We start from the raw sequence: 8,442 nt of genomic DNA on the forward strand, positions 1-8,442 counted from the left end.
AACAGATCAAATATACAGAAAGATGGTCAATATCCAACTACCTGATAGTGAGACATGTAAAAACTAAATGATTTACTGTTGAAATACACAGTAAAAACTTGAAATGTACAGTAAAATTAAAAAGCACAGTAAAGGTTATTGACAGGTCAACAAGGTCAAAGAGTATCAGATGAAAGTGTATCAGATGAAATGTCATAAGTAAATATGACATCCAGCGTGAATATCAAACAGCCAAGCAGCTTAAAGGGAAAAAGATCAAATATCAAAGCCAACAAAACCTAAATAACAGGGGCAGCAAGCAGCTGTTCAATAGTTGTCTCTATCTTCTTGCATGAAGATATTTCCTTTTCTTTGAATAAATCTATTTTTGTAAAAGCAGTTTAGGATATTTTCTACTGTTGTATAAATAACTCTCCTTATGAGTTATTATGGGTTCACCATTAAACCAGGTTGACCATTGAAAGAGAGTTGCACTCTTGATGAAGCATCTATGAACATTTGATGTACTTATCTTTTCTTGACCCTTAATACAAAGCAAAGGATTCTGAATTCAGTTTTACACAGTTTTTGTTTCCTGTAAGTTTTTCCAGTGTTACACATTATGTTTTTCTTCATATTCTTATGTCTTACAGAGATGTATAGGTAGGAATAATTGTGTCTCAATCTATTCCTATAAGCTTATGAAGTGATAATCTATAAAGATAATGGATTAATGGACTGTCTTTTTAATTAATTCCCTCTGAATCAATAAATCATCATAAGCATAAGCATATTCTCTTGAACCTTTTGAACATTGCTCAGAGGTTTTCATACTTATGATTATACAATTTTCTGTGGACATTGTGATAATCATATGATTTTTTGTTTCTGCTCACCACTATTCAAGCTTTATCACTGTGTGAAGTTTTATAGCAGCCCTCTGTTTTGGAATTAATATTATTCAAAAGGTTATGCATTATAGTGTTACATCTGTTTCATTGGTCCTCCAAATTAAAACAAAAACCCCCAAAACAATTATCTTATATGCTCTAGCTTGATAGCTGACCATTATTAACTCAGAGGTACCACATGCCCCTCGAAGGGTGTGATAGTATGTTTCAAGTAAGGTTTTGATTCTATCGAGATTTGGTTATTTCTAGCCTCATATGGAAGCCATAAATGCAACAAATCGGTATCAAAATACCATTGTAATTTTCTAGACCGGTCTCTACTTAGTAATACATTATAGGCTTCAGGGATGTCCACAATCATTATGTTTATACACTGGTGAACTCGATGATCAGACGATAACCAAAAAAGAACATTCTTGATTTAGCCAATATCTTGGACAAGAGACATGTCCAACTGAATAATATCTGCATCAGTTTTATCCCATTTGGCATTGATTTCTTGACGACAAATAATGGCATTACAATCAAGGATGCACCAGAATCAACTAAACAATTATGGACATTGTAATTGAAAAATTCAAAAGTCAATAAGAACATAGGGTAGAGAGTGTTAGCTTCTAATTTTATAGTGTTAATAACTGATTCCATGGGACCAGAAGACTTACCAGACACCTTATGTGAATAAGAAGCATTATCACCTTATGAAGGTTGTGCAAGGGCTCGAACAAGCATTTCTCACTAGCCTGTTATCCCTGTAACCTCGAAGATTGAAATATTTTTGCGATCTTTCTTCATGTCTTCCACTATATTGCAATCCAGTGTTTCATATGCAGCAACCAGTGTTGAAGTGTCTAGAGTAGTGACTTTGTTTAACACTTTGGGAATGGTAGACTTGCTTTTGCCATCGGTGGAAGTGTTTAGCAACATTTCCATACTTGCTTTAAGTATTCTGAGAGGGGTTGACAGACAATGTGATTTCCCTTAACAGTTTCTCCTTTAATTTATGCCTCGTCATCTCATGTTCAAAAACAGGCCCTTGACTTCTCAATTTATATCGATTATTTTTCTTCAGAGTTGGGGCCTCATTCAGTGGTGGTTCTTCAGCTTTTTTCATTTTAGAAATGAATACACAAGTGAATTATGCACTACGTGTCCAATACCCGCAATCTCTTTAGCCGCAGCAGATTCTTCCTTTTCTTCCATCTGCTCAATCTTCTCATCTGAAAGTACCGTTTCAATAATTTGTGTAGACATAGCATTTATGTTGTGGTTCCATTGTGGACATGTATTTTCCAAATGATATTCTTGATTGAAAGAACAGTATTGGTCCATGCCCATACTTTCGACATTTAGCACAACATTAAAGCTTTGTGCGGACTTAGATGGATGATTGTTGTTGTTGTTGTTATTCCTTCTCAGGAATTTTAACTTGGGAGGCTTGTTGGTGACAGTGGTCTTGCTTGTCCTTTGGTTTAACTCTGCCAACTCATTAGACAGAGACTTGAGGGTCCTAGTTAAGATTTCAATATCAGTAACTTCTTTCTCCTTGGCCTTGCTTGAAGAGGCCTGAGACCTTTTACCAACTTCCTTAGATTATTTAGATGATTCATCATCAACAATGACTCCAATAGCATGCAAGTCCTTTTCTACTATGATGGTTTCTTCAAATTTCTGAGCCAAATTTTCTTTCGCATCTCTCTTCACGAATTGTGAAATGCTTATGAGCAAGGTAGAAGTTTAGCAATCAATAGTGATTAATTCATGAGGCTTCATACTCGGGGAAAATTTATTCAATATCTGATTGAATCTCTGATTAAAATCCTTAACCTTCTCCTTTTCCCCCATCTTCAAATTCCCTAACTCCTTTAATAACATGGATGGGTTTTAGCCCCAAGGGTTAACTCAGTTGGTTGAGTTCTCATTGCTAAGTACCTCGTATGTTGGGAGGTCATGGGGAAAAATTTCCTCGACACCCTTGGGGTTAAGCCCTACTTGTTTGGTCGGTGGGTAGATCCCTTTGGGTTGATTTGCCTGGATTTTCCCATGGATGTAGCAGCCACCCAGTGTCCGTGAACCACCCTTAAAAAAAAACATGGATGGGTTTTATCATTAACAAACTTTTCAAGGAACAACTTTTTAAACCCCCTCCAATTCTGAATTCAATTTACAAGAAGACTATGATACCAAACAGTTTCTCTACCATCCAAGGTACAAGGAAAGAGGCTACATGCAACATTGTCATAATTTAGCTCGAGCATCTGCAGGTCTGGGTAGAAGTTATCCAAATGGTCTTCTGATTTAATCAACTTTTCAGGGTCATATTTTGTTAACAACTTTTCTGGGTGCCTTGACATCTTATATAAAACACCTGGAAGAGTGAGGGGGCCCTAAGTCATCCAATCCATATCTTGGTCCACCATGTTCTCATCTTTGTGTTCCTCGTCCTCTTCGGAATCCGAGGAATCTTCTTCATGACTGTATATCCCATGGAAAATATCATCTGAAAGCACAATGTTATCCTCATACCCTTCATTGAAATGTGGAAGTTGATCTGGATGTTCTGTGTCATTTTTGGATTCTGCTAACTCTTCAAGAGTGGAAAAAACTAGACCGTCCACTGTAGAGACCACTATATCTGAATGAATTGTTTCTTTTCTCTTGGAAAAATGAGGAATATTTCATACTCTAGGAATTAATCTGATAGCCTTCTCAAATAACGGGTTATAGGTCGAATTTCCCAGATATGTTTGTAATTAACTTCAAAGGTTGGTTTCGGGCTAGGTTGAGAAGATCCTCCTACTTCGGGAATATGAGTCAGAGAGGTGGTGGGAATTTTACTGCCTTGTCTGGAAGAAGAATGGTGTCGATGTGTGGAGTTATCAACCATAACAAATTGGTTTCCCTCCTTCTCACACCAAAAATGTTGAGAGTGTTGGACCTACCAACATTTAAGGGGGTCTCCCTGATATGAGGTCCAAATTGGACCTCACATCATTTGGTGTAGGATCCCCATTTGAAATACAGCCTGGTTGTTGTTTACTTAAATATTTGTCTTGTCTTTAGTTGTCATCAAGAGAGAGAATCACATATGTACCTTTGAAAAAGCAAGCAAGTGTGCTTAGTGAATGTTCGGTTGTAGGTGTATCAAGGCACTTCTGCTGCGGAGGGAGAGAAAAGTGAGTCTCTAAGAGAGAGGTAATAGTACTGCCCTAGAGAGAGACACACAAACAAGAAAGATTCGTCTAACATCCAACAGAATATTCCACATGGATGCGACAAATGTTACAACCACTGTAGCACATTCTCAATAAGGTAAGCATTAAAATAACCTAAATAGTTCAACTACCTTAGTACAGGTGAAAGAAAACATGAATTGTAAACATTTACAAAAGTCTTACAAATATTCATAATCCATGCATGAAAAACGTGTTGTCCATCAAGCTTCAAGTATTAAGTAAAATTCCCAAGACACATGAATACAACGAACATCACTAGCTCCAATAGTGGAGCATTGGAGCCACTACTTGCTCCCCAAAAGTACTAACTTTGTCTCTTTGATGCCTTATGGGAGAAGCCAAGGTGAAAATTCATTTTCTTATAAAATGAGGGTATATATATAACAAATGGGGCAATCCTTCACCTCCCTCGTGACTCTTAGACTACCCTCATGACTATTTGACTTCCCTATTACTTTTTTTACTCTTACATGACTCTTCGCATTCTGTACATGCCCTTTGGACTTCCACTTTACAATACATTTTTGAATAAGAATTTACATAATCCACAAATGGTATGGCACACGATGATTGATGGCATGACCTGACATGAAACTGATGACATGGAAATTTCTAGCCATTCTTTGTTGTTGTTTGCTTTGTTCCTTCTTGAAGATAGAACATGATCTCTTCTTCCACCTCCACATGGCTTAGAGATGAGGATTCTTTAGTGTGATATGGATCTTAAACTTGTTGTCACAATATGATGTCCCTTTGCTTCTACTTGATTTTCCAACTTGTACTTGCAGCTACAAAGGTGTTTTCTAGCATGGTCTCCTTCTCCATCTCCTTCTCATCATCATGTCATAGCATGATAGAATACCTACTACTGCAATTCACTCATGACAATATGACATCAGTCGGATAAACCCCTAGTCTAATATGCAACATGATGATCCATTAATTGAGCTGGGACTAGGTGGCAGGATGAGAGAGAGGCTCAAGGATTGTGCAGTTGTGCAGCTCATGCAGTCAAGGGTGAGGACTCAGCGTTGAGACTACGCAATGCGCAGTTTAGGATTAATTGGGATTGAAAATTGCACAGTTGAGGGATTCAAGAAGCCAAGTTGATGGCTTGAGCACTGATTTTTCTCACTTCACATATTGGAAGGACGAGAGGCCAAGTGATTGCGCAATCGCGTAGTTCAGGAGCTTAAGTTGAGGCTTGAGGACTGAGACTATGTAATGTGCAATTCTAGAGCTTAGAGGCTAGGCTTGAGAACCTATATTGTGTAGTGGGCAATTCTGGAAGGAAGAGACTGTGCATTGTGCAATGCCAAGAGACAAGGTTGTTACTTGAGGACTGAGACTACACGGTGTACAGCCCATGAGGGATGAATGAGGCTCAATGGCCCGGTCGGGGAGTTTTCTCATTTTTTACTAAGTGTTAGATCAGTGAGATAAGGTTGAACAAAAGTAAGACTTGAACATGATCACATGCTTATATTACTTGACGACACAACATGGAACTCACAAAACACGTGAACAACATACTTTTCCTCATTGCGAAAATTTTGTGATAGCCTACACCAAGTGCAACACCAAAGATACACTTTTCGATGAGGGTGACGCAACTTGTGCGACAGCGATTGAAACTTTGGAAATGAGTGCAATAGATGTTTTCATGATAATAACAACTCATTTACACAAAGATTACCCCTTAAGACACACCAAAACTAGATGTTGTACAATGTGCGACACTTAACATGCTAGAAGACGACAATTTGATCTTCTCACATACGGGACCTGAAAACTTAGAGAAAACACATGTAATGACTCTTAATATTTATGACGACAGCATTCAAAGTCAAAGTAGGCTCCGAAATTTGGATGTAGGCCAAAATTTTGGAGGGTGTTGTAGCAGCGACAATAGGTTGGAGATTTGAGAATATTGGTTGTCCAATTTACATTCATGTACCCAAATATAATATAAAGAAGTTAGAGCCTTCGGAAATAAAATAATATTAGTTGGATATAGTGAGTCATCAAAGGCCTATAAAATCTATGTTCTGAGACAACGACAGGTTGAAGACAGCAGGTACGTGACCTTTGATGAGAGTGTTTCCTATTGGAAGTATAAAGAAGTTACCATGGACTCTGATGATGATGAATAACATAAAACTCCCAAGGAAGAGGGTTCAGGTCCATTCAATCCTTCATAACATCCTGTAGATCATCAAGAAGAGCCAAAAGGGCCTGGTGAACCATTGGATCCAGTTGTTGTTCCTGAAATCAAGAAGAGGCCAAATTGGCTTAGATCTACCTTGTAGGAGACAGAAGAATGTGCAAAACCACATGGAACCTTCAAGGAAAGTAAGAGACCGAAGAGGTATTTTGCATATGCAGCATTGATAACTAATCTCATTTATTCTGAACCTTCCCCCAATGAAGCAGTAGTTGGCCAACAAGTTTGGAAGGATACAATGCTGGAAGAATACCAATCTATTATGAAGAATGATGTATGGGAAATTGTGCCTAGACCGGAAGGGAAGTCAGTGGTGACATCCAAATGGGTATACAAGATTAATTATGCAGTGAATGGAAGTATTAACAAGGCAATATTTGTGGCTCGAGGATTCTCCCAAAAAGAGGAAGAATACTACGATGAAACTTTTGCTCAAGTTGTCAAGTACACTACTATTAGATCTATTGCTTCTTCTATGCGTTGGAATTTACTTTAGATGGATGTAAAGATTTCTTTCATTAATGGTGTGATTGAGGAAGAAGTGTACATTGAACAACCTCAAGGTTTTGAGGTTCATGGGAAAGAGTCTCATGTTTGCATATTAAGGAAAGCCTTGTATGGACTTAAGCAAGCACCTAAAGCCTGGTATTCTCGAATTGACACCTACTTGACAAGACTTTTTTTTAAGCAAAGTCTTTCAGTAGAAATCACATAAGATAATTTTTTTCCTGACACGTTTCGAACCAACAAGTGTGGTTCATCATCAGGACCAGATGAAGAGGCAGACCATGGCAATGTAGAGACATAATTTCAAGTAACGGATATATTTGAACAATAATATTTAAATTATGATGTTAATCCAAAAGTGATGTTAATCCAAAAGTGATGTTAATCCAAACATATATCAAGGTTGAGAAGAATGAACCTGTGATTTTTTTATTGTATGTTGATGAATTATTTCTGACAGGTATAGAGCATCCCATTATTCAATGTGAAAGGGAGTTGGCCTCTAAATCCGATATGAAGGATCTTGGGTTGATGCACCACTATTTGGGACTAGAAGTATTGCAGAATTCTGGCAAAATCTTCCTTGGTCAAGGAAAGTATATTATCAAGATCTTGCAAAAGTTTGGAATGATGAACTATAAATCTAGGACAACTCCTAAGGTAAAAAATCTAAGAAAGTTGAGACTCCGAGTCAAATTTGGTATATTCATCCATGTATCAAAATTTGATTGGCTTCTTGATGTATATGGTTAATACTAGGCAAAAAAAATTCTTTACAGTGAACACTCTGAGCCAGTTCCAAATGGAACTAAGACATGATCATTAGATTGCAGCAAAGCATGTATTAAGGTATTTATGCGGTACAGTTGGTTATGGTTTGAGATATGTATCAAACGGTGATATACAGTTGCAGGGAATACAAGATTGGGTAGGGACTGTGAAAGACGGAAATAGTACATCTGAAGGATGCTTCAGTTTGGGATCTGTTATGATTTCATGGATGAGAAAAAAGCAGTCATTTGTTGCACTCAACACTACCGAGGCAAAGTATATTACAACGATTTTAGTGAGTTGTGAAGCAATGTGGTTTCAGAAGTTACTCACATGACTATTCGATCAAGTGCTAAAGCGACTGTGATATATTGTGACAATCAAAGTTGTGTGAAGCTTGCAAAAAATCCAATTTTTAATGATAGGTTTAAGCACATCGAGATCAAGTACAAATTCATTATTGACATGGTACAGAAGGGAGCAGTGAAGCTCCAGTACATCTCTATTAATGCACAACTAGTTGATATTCTTACAAATCCCTTGTTCGAAGGGAAGCTTGTGTACTTCAAGGAAAATATTGGACTTGTTGAGAATGCATCCCTTAGTGAGAGGGAGGGCTAATGATATAGCATCAGGGACAAACATTCTCCCTGTGTCATATATGACCAGATTATGGATAATGGTCCAGCAAAGGACAATTATTCTTCATGTTTCAAGTATGTTGACCAGATTAGGAAGAATGGCCCTAAAGGACTAGGATCACTCAGTTGATTGGGTGCCTTTTAGCATCATGCTTAGATTACCCTCCAGATAG

The sequence above is a fragment of the Pinus tabuliformis genome, chromosome 4_1, assembly GCF_031772625.1.
Source record: "Pinus tabuliformis cultivar Carrire ecotype Pingquan chromosome 4_1, CPIR1, whole genome shotgun sequence".
Taxonomy (NCBI): Eukaryota; Viridiplantae; Streptophyta; class Pinopsida; order Pinales; family Pinaceae; genus Pinus; species Pinus tabuliformis.